Here is a 26,057-nt window from a genome sequence, read left to right on the forward strand (position 1 = left end):
ATTTATAAAATTATTTAATTTCGTGTGTTTACCAATACTTCTGCAGTTCGTGGGAATAGTTGGGTCACAGACAGATGTCTAAAATGCGTTTTTAGGTAACATTTCCATTTTATTCTTGCACATTTTTACTATTGCTTTTACGTAAGAACCCATTAAAGGGTTCACGACTCAATATAATTACCGGACAATTGTGGCAAAGGTTTTACGTACATGTGGAAACGGTTAAAAGGATTACGGCATGTTTCAAGGGGTTAAATCACGCGTAGGCATTTCGTTTAAAAAACGATATATTTCCCCCCGTTTTATTCGTTATGGTTTTTACGCTATTCTTTTGATTTGATATTTCAATTCCGAGAATATCGAAATAATTGTCGATAGTTATATAGTAATAATAATAATAAACGGGATAATAACAGTAACAACAAAAAGAATAAGAAGAAAGGGTCTCGTTCAGAAAGAAAGATTCTTTTTTTTAGCGAAAGGGTGAACAAAAAATTGTCACAAACGAATATGCGTATTCATCGTCCATCGACCGAATGTCACGACAAGGGCTTCTCCCCAAAGAGTCCCTTTTTGCTCACGTTCCTCGTCTATGCTTAACCCGCGCGAAACGGCTTATTTTGTTCGTATTATATTATATTGTGATTATCTCATTGGAAGATTATATTTTGTGTATTTTTGAAATCGACGCGTGAGAAAATATCGTTTTGTGTACTACGAACAAGAGTCATATGTAAATGTTACGAGAAAACAAATGTTTACTCATAGGTCATAATTCAATTTGGGTAGATCTATATGATATAATCGCTTGAGATATTAAATATGACAATTGACGACCTAATAAAAGCAAAAAAAAAAAAACCTAAAAACTATTAAAAAAATGACTTAGAAAATTATCCTTTATATTATATATGTTTATATGAAATATTTAAATATTTAAATTACAGAATTACTTTCATTAATATATTATTCTTATATAGTAAAAATGTAATTTTAATGTAATATTAATTGTAATTTAATATTCAATTTTTGTATTGCTTTATAGTTATCAAATATGGATTAAGTAATTTTCAATTACGAATTGAGGAGAAAAAGTAAATAAATTGAACCAAGATAAATCTGATTAAATGCATTTTTTGAGATGAGTTAAAATTATAAAGTTTGTATAATTCGTATATACAAATGAGTAATAACTAATAGCACAAGGAAAGTAATAATAGTATCCAAAATATACATTTTTATCAAAGAATGAACATTCATATAATTGACATAATTATTTTAAAAATTCATAGTTTAAATGTACTATATAATTTTATAATCTTTATGTAAGTAATAGGTACGTATAAGTAATAAGTAATAACCAATAGGCATATACGATATATGTAAACATTTTATAGCAATAAAAGAAAAAAAAGAAAAATTTTTAAAAACACACTTTTCCATAAAAACATTTAAAAAAATATTTTAAAAAGTGCACTAAAAAGACAAAAATAATTCTCTGTACTTAAAAATAATGAAAAATTTATTGATGAAAAATTTAAAAATGTGTGGTGCTCTTACACTTCACATATATTCCCAGTCACTATCTTATAAACATGATTGAACAAAGAAGTGTATGTGAGACTTAGCTCGGTTTTTAATGTTTTGTATGATGCACCACACACTTTTAAATTTTTCATCAATACATTTTTCATTATTTTTAAGTACAGAGAATTATTTTTGTCTTTTTAGTGCAATTTTTAAAATATTTTTTTAAATGTTTTTATGGAAAAGTGTGTTTTTAAAATTTTTAATTTTTAATTTTTAATTTTCTACTTTTTAGTTGAAAGTATATATTTTTATTAAACGTTTAAGAAATATGTTTGTATATAATATATATTTTGGGGAAGAGAGAAAGTTCAATATATATGATTAGGTATTATTATATATATAATAATAATTAATATATATATTATTAATATATATATATTAACGGGAGCGCGGACAACGGCGACGATGGCAGCGAACTTGACGATCAGCGGCGATTTGGTAGCATAACACTGTGCGTACCGGCGATGATACTCGGCGGCGTAAATGCGGACGACCGTTCGCTACTGTGTGAGGTTCTTTGGTTTCAACAATACAGTCGTAAGCTGTATCACTGCAGAAGCACACAGTGGAAACGGGGGTTTTACGGCGACGTCGTGGGGACAATCATTTTTTTTTTTTTGGTCCATGTCCCAAAATGACAACGGATTATTGTATTGTCATCCAAGACCAATTTTACTATATTGTCTATACCAATTTTCAGAATTTTTCATCTTCAAAAAGTGCCTCAAATCGAGCGCGCAATATTTGATCATAGACGGACGTGAAAGCGAACTTAAGAAAAGTGTTAAAAAATCGAATACCTATACAAATTGCAATAAATACTTTTTTGTAATAATCAACTAGATTATCGGTATTCTGAAAATTAGGTCACCATAAAAAAATAATTTTTCGAAGGAAATTTTTCATGGGAAAAACTGTAAAGGTATTCACTTAATTATTAAAAGATATTTATTATTATCTTTGTTCAGATATAATATTATTTACATAATAAACTTTTTATGAACTCACATTTCCACTTAAATAACTAAACTTAAATTATTTATAAAAACCGAGAAATTGCACGTTAATTAAAAAAAAAACTAAATGTCATAATACGTTAGAATTTGGTTCTAAAAATATCTGTTTAAAGATTTAAGAAAATAAGAAAATTTAAGACATTTCTCAATCGCTGGGTTTGAATATATAACATGAATGTAAATGAGATCCTGCAAATAATGGGCTGGAATAATGTATAAGCATCCAAATTTATGTATCTTTTTTTTTTTTGAAGAAGGATATAAAAGCTTATCGAGTACCTATTATATATTATCATATATATTAAACCAACATTTAAATTTATTGAGATTAATAACCGATGAATTCTTCATATCTTATTTTGGTTTATTCAATATTTTAATTCACGTAAAATTTATCAAGAGGATACTGCACATTATTACACATTTACACAGATATTGGTGGTCTCCGTTTTACAAGTGCGTAACATGGCAAATTGTACGCTCGTTAATTAACATTTAACTCCGTTGGTTTAAAAATAAGAGTGAATTGACTTCTTATAAAATGTAAAGGTAAAATTATTATCTAAGGCACATCGTAGGCTTTTATTTTATTTCAATTTTAAAGGGAGTTATGATTAGTTTAAAATGTACAAACGTATAGCATCCTCTTAAATCGTATTTCAAATATAGTCGCTTATAATAACTATTTATTACACAATGTAAACTACCTATAATAATAATAATTGTAGTTACACAAGTCAAGTGCTGTGTACATATACTACATATTATGCAATATGTATATGATAAATTATTATAATCTAAAATTTATCTCGCCGATCGTACAGCTGTTTGCAAACCACAATAATAGTTATTAACCGTAAAAAAGTATTTATCAGCCGTAATACAATAGACCGTGCAGGTCACGTCGTTAGGGGTGTGTATAGGTTTAGGACGTGTACCGTAACGTGTGCACTATACTTACTCTCGCTCAGGACAATAATATTAATTTGACATTGCAAATGATTACACTGCAGCATGGGTGCAGTGTTAATAATAAATACGACAAGGAACGTATTGCCGAACTGTTTATATGTCATAACTTAAAATAATACGTAATTATTATTCGAGTGCCGTCAACGTCGCGTTTATAATGTTATTCTCAAGATTGGAAATCTATACGCGGTGAATAAAACAGTCGGTCACCGCCACCGTCAGTTATATATTCGCATTTTGTAAAGACATTAATGCCAGCAGCCTACTTTTTATATATTTTTCAATAACGACAAGAAGCCACAGAATAGTATCACGAACATTGCTTGTCGTAAAGACCCCATCAAGTAAGCGCGCACACAAAAAAGCGGAAGTAGTAAAAACGCATTATATTTGCATTTACATAACGGGTCTCGTTAAACAAAAAAAAAAACCCTCCGACCATTAGATGTGCACTTATTGTTCTTCAAAAAAACGTCTATACGTTGCAATAGGTATGTGTGTGTGTATATATATATATTATTTATAAATGTGGTGTGCACCTATATATGTATCTTTATACATACATAATACATTTACACACGCATATAATACAATATTGTATATTATATATTATTAAATGCGAATTCGTTTACGGTGTTAATATGACGTGCTGTATGTACGACGCGTGTGCACCTCTATGGCTCTGTGACTCTTATTATGTATACATGTAGATAATGAAGTTTTCGATGCACGTGATCATCAAAATACAGCGGATTCACCGTAAGGTCGGCATTTCTCTAAATTCAAAACATCGCTTTTGAACTGAACGCTTTAATTCGAATTTGAATCGATACACTAATTATTATCCCAAATTAAAATAACGTTATACAGTTTCAACCATCCTAAATAATTTGATTTTGTATATTAGCAAAGAAATGACCATTTTTTTTGGCTATAAAATCTTATATGAGTATATAACTTAGGTAAGACCTTCCATCATTTTTTTAAAATCTATATGAGGATATAATATAATATAAACAGTTTTGAGTGGGCAGGTGTAACATAAAAGGGGAAGGAAACTCGTGTTTTTTAGAAACCTTTTAGAAATTGTCTATACAATATTATATTACGGCGGTTCATTCGTCGCTGGAACAAATCGTAAGTGAGATGCAATGTCTTTATCTGTGCGGACGCATATTAACTATACATAGTACACACGTCGTATATGATGCGTATTATACGCGCGTAAGTGGTGATGGTCTAAACGACCTTTGAGCTTAGAAGTGCTAAGGACTTTTGGTTGTGCGGGTGGTCTATAAGCGATGGGTTGGTTGGTGGCGGGTGTACAGGTCGGGGGTGTGATGACGACAATGGCAAAACAGCTATAACCTTTCATCCCCTCGCGCGCATAATATAAGCACGCACTGCACGCGTGTATATATGTAGGACCGCGATCGACAGTAGTCGGACGAGTGCGGGGAAAGAGAATATGACTGGCACTTTTAATAGCGCTTGCACGTGTTACAGTCTCGTGTCACACGGTTCAGCCTTTTGTCGCCCAGCCACCGAAGCCTTTTGGCTTTTGATGGGTTTGTCCTGTTGACCCCTCCCCCTCTCTTTTTCTCGCTCTGTGTGTCCTCTCTCTCTCTCTCTCTCTCTCTCTTTACCGTATATTCTCTCACTTATTATATATACGCGTACTCTCACACTCCGACCCCGGGTAATTACCGACTGTTATATACGTTCGAAGGCGCGGTGGCGCGGCCGTTGGGCTGACGATATCGCTGGAATAGAGGAGGAAGAGGACAACAACTGTTACGCCGCCGCCGTGCAAAACCGTTCTTATTGTGTTCTGGAGTGGCGCACATAAATTTCCGGTTCCCGCCGTTTATAACATTTTTTCGGGACGCGAAATAGGAACTATATATACACGCATATATATCTAATACATTACATACAGCGCACACACACATATATGATGTAGTCGCTAGTCGCAAATATCGTATGCTATATACGTGTGCGCCCGCCGAAGACACGACATGGCTTTTATTGTTAAGTGCCGCCGTTGTCGTATATTATATAATATTATTATTACTGCAGTTACATGTATTTATTGCAGACGCGTACATGAGCGTTATAGTCTTATAGTCGTCGCTGCAGTTGTCGCCCCGCACGTGGCCTGCACCGTCGAATATATAATATTATTATGCGTATACGTTGTACGCGTCGTCCCATCGTCCGGTCAAACGGCATCGTTTCAAAACTATTATCGCTTAAGCGCACCGAATCAATTGTTTCCCGGACACGCGGACAACGCGTTCGAAATTCCCGAAATTGATTTTCCTGTATTTTAACAGTAATAATAATAATAATATTATGATGTGCACACATCCATTTCACATCTGCAACGAATGCGCAACCGCATCAGCCACGCAGCGAGATAAGTTATGTACTTGGCAAATACCTATACCGCAAATAGGGGTCGTGTCAAATTGACGTACTATGACTACTAAGTACCCATGTTATTCTGATTAATATTTGCATATATATTATATTATAATACTATACTGCTATGTAGCTGTGCGTATATATACGAATCAATTTTAATTTATATAGACTTGTCAAATGCGAATCGAAAAAGTACCCTGTAGAAAAGCCTACCTACCTTTGGACCAGTTGAACAATCATATTGAAATATTTAAAAAAAATTTATATTGATCAAATTTTTAAACCCGGTGAAATCATAGTTGTTATAAAATTGTCGATTCCATAATATTATATTTAACTATTCGGTTATAATTTTTTTTTTTAAGTTAATCTTTATCGAAAAATAATAATGATTCATAGACTTTAAGACGAATGCAGTAGAACACAAAACTAACGCTTAATTAATTTTATCATGATGAATATTAAAGAAAAAGCCATACACTTATCTCAATCAACGCTACTCATTACTCTATCAAATATTGTACTCAATTATGTGGTGTACATGATGCACTGCAGTTATCTAAGGACTAAATAACATTCTAAATGTGTGCGCTTTTGTCTTTCGCCCTATTGGATTCACACCCTGCCAAATTATACCTTTGTGGCGTCGTCGATCGCGATAATAATATGTAACACTACATATCTATAGTAGGCACACATGTTACGTAAGTAAGTATACATAGGACCCATATATGACTGTCCGAATAAAACGAAACGGTGACAGTGGACAATTATAAAAGGTTAGCTTACGTTACACTCACTCCCGGATGGTGACGCGAAAATCATTGGTTATCTATAAAAAAAATCGAGGTGAGGTCAGAATAAATTTTGTCACACCATACAACACTTCCTATATATTATGAATGATATCATACTTTTTTTTTTTTAGGGGAACCCGCGGCAACATAGGCCATTGGGTGTGGGGTGGTACGGTAGGGGTTATTTTGTGTATTTGTTTGTAGGTTTTTAAGTGGGTAGGGTTGTAACACGTGTTTCTGTATGTGTGGCAATGTCGCTAAAAATCCCGGGTGATCACCCATCCGGGTGCTAGCAACTGCGGCCGGTACGTACGCTCAGTGCGTTTCCGCAGATTGAACGTACGACCGCACCAACCAAGCCACTATCATACTTTTATATACTATTATTGACCAGGACGTGAAAATCGTTGAATCAAAATATATATCGTCGTGAGTTGGATGTCACAAAACAAGGCGGAAGTGAAGAAATCCTACTGATATGACCATTGTCGTACCTATAGTAGTCCTACCATATCAAATTATTTATTTCTTATTTATTTCTTATCTATATTATAATATTATATAAGGCTTTTTCACTACTTGTATAAGACATAAAGATTAACAGAAAACTTGGTTACTCGTTAACCTTGACTATATTTGATTTATATGGTATTTAAATTTTAAAATAATCCATTTGACTCGATAATCCGCCGAGGTTTACGTATTGACACATTGATTTTGTTCAGTCAATTAAAATAACTAAATAATCGCTGTAGACTTTATCGTTGAAATTTTTGAGGATACTCTCCACATACAAATATTATATATAATATGTATAAAATTCAGGGGATCTTGCATCTGGATTTTTTTTTAAGTTTAAATAACAATTAAATTGATACACTTTCAAATTTATTAGATACACAGCACTATAGCAGCAAATCAATATTTTATTAAACAATTCTCTGTTTCAAAAATTACCTTACATTTGTAGAATTCAAAATAATTAGTTATTCAAACAGCACAAATATCTACTAATTTCTCCACCGATTGTTTACAAAAATTGTAGAGCACTTGAAATCCGAAACCCGTGTACATTATATAAGGTATACAATAATTTTTAGTGTAAGACTCGTTCATTTTTATTTTTAGATTAGTAGTTTTGCTGCAATAAACGAACATGAAGAAAAACAAAAGAAAAGTTTTAATTAATTATCAGGTAAAAATCATACTATGTTATCTTTACATTGTAGTTTATTATCAATTGACATTTATCACGAGCAATCATTAAATATTTATATATATATTGACTATTATATTATATTATGATATATTACTATATTACAATATAATTTGCATTGAAAAATAATTCTCATATGTCTTAAATCCAGTGGTAAATACATATATTTCACTTTTTGGTAGGTAGGTATATACAGTTAAAAAGTTAAAACTAAATCTGACTGTTTTACTTAAACCGTAAAATTGGATTTAGTGAGAAACGACACATACGTGTTAGTCCCCCACAGATTTGAATTCGACAAGCATCTTCCTGTTTACGCCCTTAAATTGTAGGGTGCTATCGGGAAGTTGTATAACAGATCGGGCTGATTTTATAGGGAACATTCACCCTCGAGGGCGTGCACGACACTACTTAAAATTCGAGTAAAAAATTATGCACAAACAACGCAATGTTTTCATGTCGTTCATACATATGCACTTATGCATTTAATATGTAATATTCTGTGTTACACGTTATGCTTATGGGTAATATTATATAGCAAATACGTATATAAAAAGTACATACCTACTCTAAAAAAATTTAATATTTCATAGGTAATTATTATATAGAAGGTCAAATGAGAACTGTTATTAAAAAGGGGTTATATGTTTATATATATATTAAATGTCTCGTTGAATAAAAATATTCATTTCTTTAAAAAATAATGAAACTGTTTTAGAATTCTAAAGAAATATATTAATATTAAATATTTAAATTAATGATTACTAGTCATGAACAAACGTGCACCAAAGTCAATAATCTCTAATGATAACATAATTTTTCAACAAAATTAATCAGACCTCTTATTATGAATTTATTTTGTTTTTCTAATGGTTTAGATATTATCATAATCAAAATATTCTTCGTAGTTCATATCGGAGCGCCAATTTTGTCGTAGGTACCTATATATCTTTTGCGTGTGTGTGTCATTGTAATGAATAACATTGATGTTTATGTTTAAATTTCGTAGGATTTATATTATGACGATTTTAATGTACGTATATTTACTTGCGCTGAATAATCGAAACGCTTAAACAATAAATAATTAATACAATGGCAATAATGAGTTGATTAATTATATCAAGACAAAATAAACGTGTATAATTTCTGCTGCGAATACCGTTTATTAAAAGAAAAAAAACCAAAACCGTCTTTTTAAATGTCATATCAGAGCATGTAACAATAATATACATATATATATAAAGGTTATAGGTCCACAATAACAACATTATACATATACAAGTGTATTATGATATTGTTACACGGCCGTCTTGCGCGCAGCTCCATTGTTTAACGATCAACACGTTGATTGTAATATTTTTATTTTGCTAAAGCGAATTGTTTTTGTTTTCGCTTCTTCCACGAACTTTTGCAAAACCTAAATGCAAATCGATCGAGTTGGAAACATTTCAGGAACACTGTTCGCATGATTATATATATTTACAACCCTTATAAACGACGTGTTTTTAATACCTACATTATGCACCAGGCACCTATCCATCAGTAGATACCTAGTACCTACTATACCTACTACATATAAAGAGCGTTTCAGAGAGGGATTTCTGTATACACTTTGAGAAAGATGTCATGTTAGTGAGTGGAAAATCTATTTTTTCCTCAAAACTAATCTGGAATTTATTAGGCTACTCGTGGTATGTATCTCGTTATTAGTCGACTTAATGCAATATTACATAAATCTGCACGAGAAATGTCATCCACAAAAAGCCCTTTTTGTAAGTGTCATTCGATTTTCGAGAATTTCCGACAAGAAGACCATCACGTCCTGCAGCAATTAGATAATATATCATTTATTGAAAAAACGAACAGTAAAAAATTATTAAATTTTTTTTGTAATTTTTTGTTACCTTGAACACCGATTTTGATATCATATTATCACACACTGTTTAAGAATTTTTGACGTCATCAGAGTGGAGTATTTTAGATTGTATTAATAGTTTGGTATTGGTACCCTTAAAATAATCTCAAAACGTAAAATAGGTTTTTGCTTCCCCTCAGATACACGAGACCATTCTCAAAGCACGAAAAATTCTGAAACGGCTGAAACACTCGGTATAATAAACTTACCTACATATTATTATTGTAAGCTGCTGTTGCATGTTTCGCACTGCAAAAAACCGCGAAATCGCGTAACCCTTATAATGGACAATAATATATAACAAATCTACGTAATCAAAAAACAACGATAAGTATTATTTAAAATAATATTAAGCTTATATACATAACATAAACGTGTCGGATACGCGCATTCTCCGTGTTTTGTTTAATATATATACAACGTGCACATTGGAAAACCGCGACGAGTTTCCGACTCGAGTGTATTCATTAGCGTCGTCGTCGTCGTCATTTGCGGGAAACGAAACGAATTAAACGTGTCTATATTATTATATGCATAATATACGTAATATATTATGTATAGCCACGCGCTTAATGCGTTTAGAACACGAAATCGATTTGCGCCCCACCGTAAATGCACTGTACATTGTGTTTAAACCTTTATATAAATAATATTATAATATGTATGTAGTAAGTGTATAGTGCATACCATAGACTATTAATGTATACTAACAAGTACCTATACTGGCTGTATATAATATAATAATATAATCGAATTCACGTCAAACGACGATTAGCGGACGAACCGAAGACGGGCCCGTCGTGTTAACGACTTCGAACGGTGCCGATTAATAAAATTATATCTAAAAAAATAATTCGAAACTTCACGCCGCTCTGCCCACGAGAGAAACTATGTATTAACAAGTCTGAAAACTGTTATATTTACGCCGCGTAAGTATATACATGTATATGTGATTTGATGTGAAAGATGGTTAGAGCAGTATAGGAACAGTCGTAGATCTGCAATTTCGTTAGTTTTTTTTTGCCTTTGCATGGTTGCAAATTCGTCTAAAGGCTCATAATAATTATATACTATACTCGTACACCTGCGACTGTTTTCGAGTTCGGTATATATAGAATATATGACCCAAACTAACCTGACCTAACCAGTTTCGTTGTTGCTGCAGTATAATGCATCATAGGTGTTTTTAGTCCGTCGTGATGACATACGAAAGAGTCCGCGCGTGTATGAAGCGAGCGACCGATAGGGCCTATGAACGTACCTACTTATATATATATATATGTATATAATATTAATATAAATAATGATCGGACCCGCTCGCGCAATAAAGAGAAGAAATCGCGTGTACGATGCAAAAACAGAATTATTGTTGTTATTATAAGAGAATTGCCGCTTAAATCCATCGGGTGCAATAAGGGTGGAGGGAGGGTTGGGAGGCTACGAGCAGGGGGAAGGACACCACCGCCACCGGAGAGAGGTTAAAGGCGTCGGGACGCCCGCCGCCGCCGTGTCAGCGCCAGATGCCGCGGCGACCGGGCGACTTGGGCTATATGATTTATCTGTTGCTATCGCGGACTTATTACGTTGTCTCGGCCGGCGCATTCGCCTCTGTTCTTGTCATGTTTACAACCGCACTGCCGCACGCCTCCGTCTTTTTGCGGCTCATCTGACTGTGACTTCTTGGCCGCGCAGTTAATCATTTTCTTACCCCTGTGCGCCATCTCCGGGGCAAGAAATACACACAGTAATATTATAATGTATATTATATAACGTCGTACGCGTGACTATGGTAATAACAAACATGCACAAACAGTGCTTTTCATCGGGGAAAGGCAACAGGGGAACTGCAGATTACTCCGATTAATTTTTTTAGTCGTTTGAACACAGCACTTTGTTTCTAGTGTAAGTTTGAACGCAAAAGACGGTGAGCTTTTTGTCCTGAAAGACCGATGTCTGATGAAAACTCACGCAGTTCGTGTTCTTAGATTCTCGAAACAATGTTTGGGCACATAATTTAAGGACGACGAGGCCACCCCAATCACTATACTTTCGCTTTTTTCAGTAGACGAGTCGACTCTGCATAATTAATAACAGTGGACTAAACAGTTTGATCATCACACAATGTATCATATTTTTATTTTTTTGCTACCTCTATTATATTATAAGATGAGCCAAAGTCATCGATTAAAAATCTAGTTTTATGCAGTTCCTTTGAGAAGAGTATTTTTCGTATTCTTATATATAAGTGCTTAAATTTCAAGAAATTCTTGTACAACATACATGGCTCGTGTACAGCGTTAATTACTTCTACTGCTGTGCGATACTATATTCAGTAGATACTTATTATATTACGTATCCTGCCCAAGGCTATAGCTGCGTATAACGCTGTTGTATATTACTTTATTATTTCAATCGACGTGATGTTACGCCACAACATTTCGGGTTAAATAAATTATTATTCGGAAGACCTTTGTGTGGCAGAGAATCACGCAGAAATGTTCTCGGAACCACTCGCGCAAAAACTTTTGATGCTGGAGTGGAAAACAAAAAGTGCAAAACGGCGGTGATGGTGGAAACGATGGCTTCGACGACGGTATAATCGACAAATAAAGTATTTTTTTCCATGGTTAAAATTAAAACTTCTCGGGGTTATTTATTCGCCGACGAATCCTATGTAACAGGAGGAAGCTCGTTGATTTTTAATTATTTTTCCTCGCCACCGTTAAAACGAATTCCAGTCCCCCGCACCCCTGTCAGCTATACGTACATAATAAAATATACAACGTATATGTATATTGTACATAGGTATGTGTGTGTGTATTTCTTGCGTCAATTTTTGTTTTTACAACCGGAAAACGCGATTGTAGGGTGTTCTTATTTTGAACGTCACACTTATATATATATATATATACGACTGTGATGTTATATAGATATTACAATATTATGTGCTATAAGTATAACGTGTGTCAGTATAACATAATTTTATTATATTTTCATCGTATGCCGTTCGCGCCTACATAATAATATTATCGCCTGCGCCGCCGATGAAGTGTACTACTTAACATACAATCATATTATATATATATATATATATATAACTGCTAATACTATATTATAATATAGTCTGTCACTTCTATATACAATATTATATAAGTCTGTGTATTACAGTTAGTGAAATATATATATATATATATATTACGCTTGCGTTATTATACGTATTATATGGCCATCACACACGAGTACAACACGACTCGTCATGAGATTGTCGTAAAAACCGGGATGACGTTTTTACGCCGAAACCGAAATTATGAATAATTACGAAACGAATATAATAAAATGTCGCCGCCACCACCGTGCCGGGTGGAAGACACGTATTTTTGAAACCGGAGAACCTCGCGCGTTCAAACGTGCCAAAACCAACGACGTTCGGGTTGGCTCTTCGCTCATCCGAATCCGTTGCGGTTTATTTTCGGTCCGTTAAAAAAAAAAAGGATCTCCGGCAATCGGTCGCCGCCACCTCACACACTCAGAGATTATATTATATCGCCAGTATATTATACTATACATGATACTTATAATAATAGGTATATACAATAATATTATACAGTCGTTCGCATATATAATAGCTCAGCTCCAGTCTACATCGCCGAATACCGGATACGGTCCCCCGTCCACCGATCGATATGGTTGGCGACAGTTGCAGTGTTGGTGGTGGTCGGGGAGAACGTAATTCCGCGTTATAATATTATTACTATTATGCACACGTACAAGCGGTAGAAAGGTCAAGTCCGGCGGCTGATGGTATAATATTATGATTTTACGATCCGTCGTCGTCGTTCGCTTGTCATACAGCTGCACACTGTTCCGTCGTCGTCGTCCCGCAGAATATGGCATATACGTACCCCGTTTTTAGTCCCGTCGCCCGCCCCTCCCCCTCACAACCCGCGCCAACACTTTAATCTATCAGGACCTCGGTGTGGTGAATAACGCGTCCTGCGCACAACGTCACGTATTTCAATTACCGCGATAGCCTTTAACAAGTCTAGACCGTAAAACATTGCCATACGCATGACCACACTATATTATATATTATATATTATATATTATAATAAACATTACTTATATTATACAATATATATAGGTATCGCGGCTGCCGCCTGCAATAATAGTCGCCAACACTATATGATATTATTATGTTATGTATATACGATCGCATTTTGAAACAGATATATTTTATTGTTAAATTGTTGACACAACGACAACGACGTTTAGGAACGGTAGTCGCCGAGAACGAATAATGTTGAGAGTTTGTTTCTTTCTTTTTATGAGGTGCACTCCTATATGTTATTGACTTCACAGTACACTGCAAAATCACTATTTGTATTATATTTTGATTCCTTACATTATCATAAATGATAATTTCATCGAACGCGTTAAACGTTTACCTATATGATGTTATTATATGTTTGACCATTGGATTTACCAAACTATTTAAACGCCCGAGGATGGTTATTCAAACGATATAGTTGTACATTAAACTATTAAACATTCCGTAATGATAAGTGACGAAGAAGAAAGTTTGTATTCGAGTACATGAATAATTATGAACTTACACGTATATTCAAGTAAAACCTAACAAAAAATAAAAACATTATACTAATTAAACGTATGGCAAAAATTTATATCAAAAGTAAATAATTTAATAAATATACTCATATCAGCAAATTCTCAGAAATCATATTTTTTTTTAAATTTATTACGTTCCAAATTAATTTAACCAAAAAAATATTGAATTAAAAAAAAATTCAAAACATAAACTACCTACTTGGCTTATTAGATAAATGTTTTTATTATCAAAATGGTTCTTATAATCAGATTCGTAAATAGGCTATTTTGAATTTATCCAAAAACATTTTTATTCTTTTAGTTTCAATACTAAAAATTTAATTATACCTGTAGCACTAAGATTACTTAGTGAAAAATTAAAATATTAATTTGAACAAAAATTATTCCAAAAGTCAGTTCTATCTGTTACATTTTGTATATTATGCTGCACGTATAGGGATTGAACTATGTATTCGGCTTACATCCAATAGTATTCATTAAGGGGCGTAGTATATACAATTTGAATTAAATTTTGAGAAGAATTAGAATGTTTAAATTCGAAGTATTTTAAAAAGGCCCTTTGTCAGTTCAAACATTATTTGTTGTGTAATACTGTAAGTTTGTCATACGCAAAACTATTTTCATGGTTAAATTAAGGATAGTATGGAGTCCCCATAATGAGGTAAATAATCAGCTGATTGTGAAACATTGCAAAAAACTAATTATTTTCCAAATGTCCAACTATCTACGTATTTACAAATAAAATTATAGGTGGGTGGATTAATGGACAGTATATTATTGTTTGAAAAATATGATTTCTGATGCGTACGCGCGGTTTCACATAATGTGTGAGAAATTGTCCAATAGTATTGTACGCCATTGATGTAAATAAGGAAGGGGCATAGATGAACTTAGTTCCTTAAAATTTCTGTTAAGTTCTAACCCCCCTCCCATAAAAATAAAAATCTAACACTTATGCATATCAAAACTCCACCAAAGGGAGGAATCTTCACTCCATGATGATTCATGTTCTTTTTTCTCTTTTACTTTTGATGCACTTTTTGTTCCTTTAAGATATCAGATGTTGGTAATAACTTATTACTAATAAGAAATGTTTTATTAAAAAACGAAAGTTTTAAGCATAAGTACCTACATAATTTGTAGAAAACATTGGGGGCTTTCAAAAAAAAAAAAAATTGGGCTTTTTGCGCTTACTGTATATATCTATTACGCAATACATTATATAATAATAACATAACATTACTAATTCTATTTGAATATCATCTGTTTTTTAACTTGATATTAGTATAAGTATTCGAAATAAGATTAGGTTATAGTTAGGTACCTATTGTGGCTCGGCAAAATCACATGTTTACAATACGATATTGCATGTCTTCAGAAACAACATAATTACGATCACACTATAGGTATAATATAGCTGTACTACTACTGTTATATTATAATATTTTAGTTGAACAATATAATATCAGTGGTGATGACGGCAACCATATAATAATAATAATAATATAATACCGCGACCGCGCATTCGCCTTAATTGTTGCTGTATAGTTTTTCTCACGGAAGTCTCCGCATTGTACATTTGGGGCTGCTGTTTGGCTGTGTACTTACTTTGACACTATATTCATTCAACAAGTAGTCTCATAATATAACATATTATTATTAATATGTGAAATGCACGTATAGAATAATATTATAATAACCTTAAGAGTGTATATTACGTTATTTGGACGTGCGGTATATATATATATATATATAGCAACGAGCGGTAGCACTAAACAATATAATCCGTGCGGTATGCATTAATACATAGGTACGTATGTGTAATAACGTGGGATAACGCGTCGTCAGTCGATAGCCACTTGATGGCAACATATTTTATTATCCCGTTCGAATCCCGACGACGTCGTCGGCGGGAGTCAACAAATGCAGCGGCTCCTCAAGGAGGTGAGGACTGTTGACGGCTTCCGGACGCAGTGTATACACAATAATAATACAGTAATAACAATAATAATAAATAGTATAATATATATAAGTAGGTATAGTAATGAAGGAAAAGTGTGTGCGTGTAATACATACTATTCTATAATATTATATAAACCCTCTTCGGTTCCATTACTGCACGCATAACGTTTTATACATGTGCTAAGCGAGTGCTGCCCGGCCGCCGAGTATATCCACACACAAACATGTCACCGCTCACTTGACAACAATTAAAACATATACTCGCACGTATATACATTATAAAAACAAATATACATATATACATTATGCATATATATATATATATATATATATATATATATATTTATTTATTGTGTACCTCTTACACTGCACACGCATACACGCATGGGTATCAGAATATGAATATTATGGAGACATGTTCATATACTGCAGCACAATGCACACAATATGCTTAAAACATATCATAGGCCTTTGTGGCTTTTCGAGGGTTTCACGGTATATATTATGTCTATGTGGGTCTTATATCTTTAATATTCTAATATAATATATGGTTTTGACGGATGTAAATATTATTTGAATTATTGCGAAATAATAATATGTAACGCGTTATACAGAACATCGGGTTATGTATTTCTTAGAGCGTTTCGATTGAGCTGGTGTCACACTATATGTATATGATATAGGAATACGAGTGACTTCCACTGTATTAGATTTATCCCCAGTCACTAATACTGTAATATCTGAATATCATGCAGCTAAACGTAATTCGGCGTGTATCACAGAAACGGGCATCACTTTAAAATTCAATACCTACCCCGTATACATTATTTTTGAATTCGGTTTGCGAAACATAAAAATAGAACTATACATAATATATTACAACATAGATAGTAATTTATCATCAGTTCATCACACTCACATACATCTCACTCAATAAACATTTGCTATCATATATCCACATATAGAGCAGGTAAACAATTACACACATCAATTCCTAGCCATGAGATGTGTAAATTCCTACACGGCGAAAAACTTACACCGATTGTTGATTTGTGATTATTGGAATTTAGTTCTATACTGCGGAGTAGGTAGGCTTAATAATAATATTATCGCGATCATTTGAACCACCATAAGAAACATAATAATTTATACATATATAAGTATAATATACAACAAGAAAAACATACGTACGTACTCTTTTAGAATTTGTGTAAGAATTTCCATATACATTTTCACCATAAGTAGTACTATTGGGTACTTTAGCATATCATAATTGGGACTCAATTAACTCTATCCTGACGGGAGAGTATAATATATTCCTCGTAGCTTCCAGAAAACCCTATTTTTATTTGACACTCGTTAACTTAACGTCAGTGGTAGTAGCACTCTAAAATCGTGGCCAATTCAGTCATTTTCCATAAAATATATTATATTATATGATAAATATATTTATATTTATGTATATTTATATGAAGAAACATAACTCTGACTCAAATTGTATGCGTCTAGTATGCTAGAGCTGAGAAATATAATAAACACTCAAATAGGTTTTAATTATTTTAAACTAATATTAATTATTTATATTATATTGTTGAATGTCAATTATTTGACAATAATAGGTATATAATTTGGTAAAGTTTTAAGTGTTTAAATGTTTAAACGAATAAAAAGCAAATACATATTATTACCCTTTTGTTTTTCGGGAAGTCAATCGTTGTGTTGCTTGACGCAACGTCACGCTCAATATATTATATTATATAAAGGTTTTAAGTTGTGTATAGTTAAAATCACGTGAAAGAACCCATACAATTATATTGTTATTGTTTATTTAGCGTGTATCAACTATCAATACATATTTAAACAAGAAGATCGGAAAAAATGTGTAATGACTGTTATACAACCGGCGAATCCAGATACTAAGGCCCGTAATTATTATTTTGCGGTAACAAACGGATTTTGGTTAAATTAGCCTTCTGGTTCGTACAATGCGGCCCCATTGTTATTTGCAGTGCGTGCTATGTAAAGTAATAATAATAGTAATAATGATAGAGCCTGTATTAAATGGAAATGTTTATCTGTCAGTTCTCACGGCGCCGATGATAACGTGCGATTTTTGTTATTATTATTTATTAATATTTTTTTTTCTCTTTCATATATCACCATTTACGAGCTACTATTTATTGTTTTACGTCGTCATGTGGCACCATATAGATAACGGGCGAATCATAAAAACTACAAAACACAAAACGATATAATAATATCATTTTATAATAACTATAATGCTTTGTGGAGCGTCTATAAGCCCACGCGCCTGGCATCCATATATAATATTGCAGTATCATTATAGTAATATACTGCTACGATAATAATAAGAAATTTTTTTTTCTTTTCGTTTCAATAATAACAATAACAGCATGAAATTTTAGCCGAAGACGCCTCGTCAAAACACTACGACGTGACAAGTGCCACGACTGTATTTATGTAATTTTTTTTTTCTACGCTCTCAATAGCCTACATATTAATTTAAATTGTATTATCTATATGTGCCATTGTCATACGCATCAACATAATATTATTATAATCGTAAATATTAAGCTAACACATTGGAATCTGCTTACTCTGTTGTAATAGAGATATACACATGAAAAATGCATAGGAATTCTTGGAAAGCGCCTGCTCTTTATAGGTGTATTGACGAATACTGCTGCAATATCATGACATGACAATTGTTTGCAAATAATAATGGAGAAATAAAACAATGCAAGTATGAGAGAATTGAACAATTGACCGATTAACGTTTGCTTAAAATTTTATTATTATTAAACGCTTTACAGTTGCAGTAAATAAATCTGCTTGTATAACCATTCAAATTTAAGACGCTATAAAAAACGATTTACAATTATTATATCATGCGTAATGAACCAATTTTTTACTAATATACCTATTTCTTTTTCTAACTTCATCGTAAATGTGTTTTGATAGTTTTACTCTAGAAATACATAATATAGAATAATATGTAATACAACAGTCAACAGCTAAAAAGTAACAATTCAACAAATAAAATGTTTTTTTTATTTGATTTGTAACATAATTTTATTTTATTTGATTGTTAGTTTACTGTTGTACATAATTTGCATATTAATAATTTCATAAGCTCATATAGGTACTATATATATCTGTAATGGTTTTAAGCTGAATGTAATATAGGGTTATAAAAGTATTATATAGGTACCTAATACTATATGCGAAATTTTAAAAACTATGTATAATTTCAGTTAAGACTATTAAAATAAGTTAAGTTCCATGAATTTTGTTTACCTTTACCTTTTAATCAATTTTCTATTGTGTTTTAATATTTTTAACTTTTATAGTTTTTTGAATGTTACATTATTATTTATTAAAATTAAAAATATTAATCAATATTAGTCTTAATAAAACTAATTACTGTAACAAAGTAATATCTAAATCTTAAACTTTACGTTTAGCTGTTAAATAAAATACAGAAAATATCGTAACAATTCAAATGTTTGCATAATATAATAAAACATTGCGATTAAAAAAAAAAAAAAAAATTAAAAAAATTGTATAAAAGTATATTATAATTAGTAGCATAAGCAGTATAACAGTATGATAAAGTAGCATCCAAAACACTACATATAGTTTGGAAATGATCGTAAACACCATCAGTAAATTACATTGCATAGGCGTGTATAATTTGTACAGGACAATAATATATACAACTCTATAAGATTTATATAAGTGGTGCTTAATTCAATTATCATTAACAAATAATTAAGTTTATTGTATTGATTCTACAACAATACTGTGCAGGGGCGCCCGCAGGAAATCAGCTCAGTGGGTGCAAATTGAAATGCATGTTATATATTTTACATATATTTACATTATTATATAAACATATAACTCCGAATTTAATGCAAAAATGTATAATAATATAAATTATACCTCATACAATGCATAGGTACCTATTATAAATTATTAATAATATTATATGAATTATGAATCAAACAGTAATGAATGATGAATAGGTATGATTCATAACATCGGTTTTGAGATTTTCAAAAAATAATTAATTGTCAAACCTATTTTTGTGATTGTGAATTAGAGCCAAACTGCTTAACCTCATATTGGACATTGTAGATCTTACCCATGTTTTGATACGACGGAAAGCACTAAAATAGATAGTAATAATTATAATCAATATTAAATAATTAATACAAAATATGATTTATAATAATATGTTAGGTACCTAAAGGTTTTTTCAACTGAACAGGAAGTTGCTGGTAATGTAATGGCTGATTGTAAAGCTGTATTTACAGCAGGATAGTATTTTGATTCTTCTAGTAAATCAATTATTTGTGTATTTGGATTACATGGTTTTTTTAGCCATCATATTTCATACTAAGTTATTGCTTCTTCTTCAGAATTATCAAGAAGAGGTTCATATAAGTTATTGATAGATTTATCTACTTCACTGAACTCTTCAATATTCATCTTTATCATTTTTTTTTTGGGTGTAAATTAAATAATGAAAATGATTTTAAATTTTCACCAGAGAATCTATCACTAATTGACATTATTATGGAATCTAAGTTGGGAATAAATAAAGATTGTCTAAAAAAGTCATTAATATTATTACTAATTATCTCGTTGTGTTTGTCTGAATATATTATAATATAATATAATAATTTTTTTGTTTATTAAAAAATCTTAGTGGGTACAATGGCACCCACTGGCCCCTCTCTGCGGACGCCCCTGATACTGTGATAAAGAATATAAAGAAATAAGTCGTTTATGAAACCTAATATATAATATTATAATATTACACTTATAAGTTATAATATGATTTAAGTACATAATTGTTATTGAACATTTTGTTTATAATATTTTCAAATCAACATAGCTCCCCACCCTCTTCCCCATATTCCATAATTCCATATCTTCCAAATCTATTATGATAGTATTACCATCAGAGCATAATGTTAAATAACTCAAAAACTACTATAGTTAGATTTTTGATTTGATATGTCTTATTTAAAAAAAAAAATTAGCTGCTAATGTTTGTTATGATTATACCTAAATTGTATATCATATAGGGACTCATGTACATCGATAGCACCTCAGAGCATCATATAATGCTCTCAGTAAGGATTTCAGCGGACAGTGTTAAGAGAGGTAAAAGGGGTGACTTGAATTTCTTGGTAACAACACAGGACGTGTCGAACATATTATTCGTAAATTTCCGTTGGTCCCGGCGGAATTCTTCTAATGGAAACATAAAAACGCGAGAAAAACACGTTGGCCGCATCACGACACCTCGCCTTTTGTGACATGATATACGCGTGTATACATATAGGTACACTGAAGAGTGAAGACCCGTTCCCGATTCATCTTATTTTGGCATGTCGTTTCTTTGCAGGCAATTCAGTACATATGTCATATATATATACATATAGGTACATATATATATTATATATAGGTATATGTATACACGCATCCCATTGTGTGAATCGCAGACTTCGCGGATCCGTCGGATATTATTATTATGTGCGTATAGTATAATACAATACAAGTGTGTATTTTAATCTCTCGGAGAACGCGAATTTTCACGCATTTCGATGTCCATTCATACGGTGGCCATCAATCAACACGTGAGGGTAATAATATCATCATACCCGCATATATATAAATATATGTGTGTGTGTGTGTGAGTACGCTCGGTTTACAATACAATAATATAATATATTATACAATGCGATGGAGGATCCTTTGAACTAATTGTCAACAGGTGAATCGAAAAACACCTTACATATTATTATATTATATAATATTCAAGGCTAAGGAGCACGCACGGGATCCCGCGTAGGTTGGTAGGTACCTCTGCAGTCTGCACAACATGTATATATATATATATATATATGCTTGTATAGTGTCGTTTCTGTAGTTTGTGTGCGTGCGTGCGACCGACGGATGATATTATAATATTTATATGATATGTGTGTGTGTGTGTGTGTTTCCACGAGACCAGTCGCGTAAAATGCCTCCGAATATTATGTAGTATGTAGGTATGTGCAATGTAGACGGGGTAGACAGCGGCGCAGACCGCATTGTGCCTATTATCTCTACCAGCGCTGGTCACTGCAGGACTCACGACGATAATTATCTCGTTTCTCTTGTCTTTTCGGGTTTTTGTGGAAGCATCCGGTTCGTATCGGTTTACACATCTTTTCGCTGCTGCGCTCACATATAATGTATAGTATAGAGTAATATGAATCAAAGGTCTCCAACTGTTTTCGGCGGATGGTGGGGGAGGCGAGTGGGGAGATACAAAAAAATAAAAACAATTCTAAATACTTTTTTGTTTTTGAATTTTTTTTTTTATGTCTCCGTTGGTTTTTTTCTCGTGATATCCATGGGATATTCGCCCAAAATGTCGACGGCCCCGAACACGGACAAATAATAATATTCCAAGTCCTAAGACCAACAAACGTCATTGCGTCTTCGATGCAGCTAACCGCTACATTACCGAGATACGCGGACCGACGATTAGAAGAGCATTATTGCTTTTCATTCTATATGGTTAATTTGGTTATGCATTTCATGCGAGCAAAACGATAATTTTCATATCATTATAATGATTTATATATTACTATAGAATATCGATACCAGATTAGTAAATTACGATAATAAATTACTGTTATGGACTGCAGCGTTGCACTTTCTAATCTAGTTTCCAGAATGATAAACACCACATACACACACCTTGCAGGTGCATATCGCATATGTCCATATAGTAACATTAAAATATAATCTAAATACATACCTGAAAAATATCTCTATACATAATAATACTATAATACTATCCAACTCAGTCAAGATTATGGGTTTAATTAGTTAATCACACGTACGTATTTAAATATTGGTTCATTTTTACACGATCGAATATATTATGCAAAATGTACCTAGTTATATAAAGTATAATATTTTGTGAACGTGTGATCAGCGATGTATACGTATTGAATTATTTGAAATTGTTTTTTTTTTTACGAAATAAATAAGTCGTTGCCACGATTATATACCAAAATCCACGGCAGTCTAGTCGATTATCTAGTTTTAAGAACCATTATACGTAATCCGCTATGATAACATGTATAAGCTTAATCTCGGAACGTTAAATTATTCACCACAGTTAATTAATATCTGTAACTTGTGTTGCAAATTCTAATTTAATGTTTTTTTTTCCTATAAATATCGATATCTGCATTTCTGTAATCGTTTATGAATTTATAGTATATTATGCTTTTATAGGAGGTGGTTCATAAATATATGATATGTACCTATGTGAATAAACAAATGCCTATCCTGTGCGTAACAATAGTACATGAATCATTGTTTTTAGTCCCCATAAGTGTTAATAATATATACATAATTATTATTATTCTACAAACAACACGATAAAACGACTAGTATTACTTGAACATCTGGTTCACGACAGGTCAAATATTATAATATTCTTTGCCTTCACTGCACTCTATGCCACGGTCTGGTTTAAAAAAAAAAAATTTTATTGCCACTGTTTGTTATGTCTCTGAGCAAAGACTTTCCGCGTCGGTCTACTATCCGTTCTATAAGGACTCTAAGACCTAAACCGATCCAAAGACACGTACGGGCGATAACAATATTTTAAAAAAAACATACACACTCACATGAACGTACGGCCATCGATGGCAGTCAAGTCGTAAATCGCGCGGCAGTAAAGTCGTCTGGAAACTTATCTCGCGTTGGAAAAATCGTATTAAAGGAAAGAAAAAACGGTCCATATAATACCGCTGACAAGCCGTGTACAATTGCAGTCTGCAGGGTTTTGATTTATCCTCGCTGTAACGCACTGTACATTATATTATTATTATTATACCACTCAACCATATACATGGCACATATACGCGAAACACATATTATATAGACTCGCAATATTAGTATACCAATATACGAATGTAATCGTCGCATACTAATCGTAATAACAAGACTCAGATAAAACCGGTGTATAGACACAGTAGCGCCAATTGTAGTAAAAAAAAAAAAAAACTATTAAAATCCACTGCAGAGACACTTAGTAAAAAAGAGATAAAATATTGAGGCAATGTAAAAGAGAACGTGCTACTATCGTTTTTCGTCCATTCACTTCATAATAGATTACATCCATATCACAATTTAATAAATAATAATAATAGTAATAGTAATGGGTAATATATTTTTATTGATTTAGTATAATGTATAATACAATATATAGATATTATTTACACAAATAAATCATTATTATTTTATACAATATACAAAGCAAACGAATTTCTGCATAGCTTTATTAATAAGACGATTAATAAAGTAACTCTAATAGTTTACTTTTTGAAAATAGGTATGATTATTGTTTAATTTACAATTTTTTCTTTATGCGTCTTGAACTATTAATGTTTCAGTTAAGAACATACAAAGAGAGAGAGAGAGAGAGAGAGAGAAAATGGTAATAAGTTTTCTATAATATCGCAGTAACGTATAAAACGAAAATTCTCTATAATATACAATTTATCAGTAGCTATTGCCTAATGACTAATAAAACTAAACCGTGATTAAAGTGCTTTATACAACTAGTAGTATAAAAATGAGAGTTCTAGCCACTCATCCTGCTGGCTCATCCCTATACCATCTTGCGCATCCCGACCATATTGTGCGCGCATCCGAGTGCGCCACCCACCGCCGCCGCCCTCATCCGCATCATGCCGCCGGATCGCGTACGTGCGTGACTTATATTATTGTTATCATATATCACATGTTATCATACATTTAATCAGTTATCAATTGTTATCACTTATCATATCATCGTTATCATTTGTTATCGAACGTTAATAAACAAATAGTGAAAAAACTGCAAAATAACTTAACGGGTATCGAACCCGGACCTATCGCCTCCCGTGCGATATTATTTACCACTAGGCCAGCCGACCGCATGCTCTTAAATTGTTATTTTCACCTATTTAACCAGAGTTTGTACATATTATAAATTTAAACCACACGGACTATACTGGTCATATTATAATATCATAAGGATACTAATAGCTTGCAGCTGCGTACACAAAACAGCTAATGAATACACCATCTTAACAATAAGATACATTTCCTGCCATTAGTAGGCACATTATCCTTATTCAATTAAATATCAATATTCAAACACATTAATTAGCGAAAACTATTATTATTATTGAAAAACGCCATAGCCGTCTCCACATTTAGCAAATGGTCAATTAAGCACGTTTGGCGTCGTATTGACAATAAGAGACATTAAGTAGGTATATTTTGGCGATGTCTCGATTATTTACAATAATAGGTATATTATCCGTATTCAATTAAATCATTCCACCTGGACATTAGTGATTTTTAACTGCCAAATGGCAGTAATAATCACAAATAAATGCCTTCTTAATGTGCCCTATCGGTCGCCTGGATGTCGCGGACTCTTAATAGCC

At 32.4% G+C, this 26,057-nt stretch overlaps 1 protein-coding gene across 1 annotated transcript in view; it reads right to left on the reverse strand.

Moving 5' to 3' along the window:
- Window positions 1-26,057, reverse strand: part of LOC107169860 (transcription factor hamlet-like) — a 119,099-nt gene that overhangs the window by 55,190 nt on the left and 37,852 nt on the right. The gene's annotated exons all lie outside the window — the stretch shown is intronic.

The sequence above is a fragment of the Diuraphis noxia genome, unplaced genomic scaffold (genome assembly GCF_037042655.1).
Source record: "Diuraphis noxia isolate RWA-SAM2 unplaced genomic scaffold, SU_Dnox_SAM2 contig0003, whole genome shotgun sequence".
Lineage (NCBI taxonomy): Eukaryota > Metazoa > Arthropoda > Insecta > Hemiptera > Aphididae > Diuraphis > Diuraphis noxia.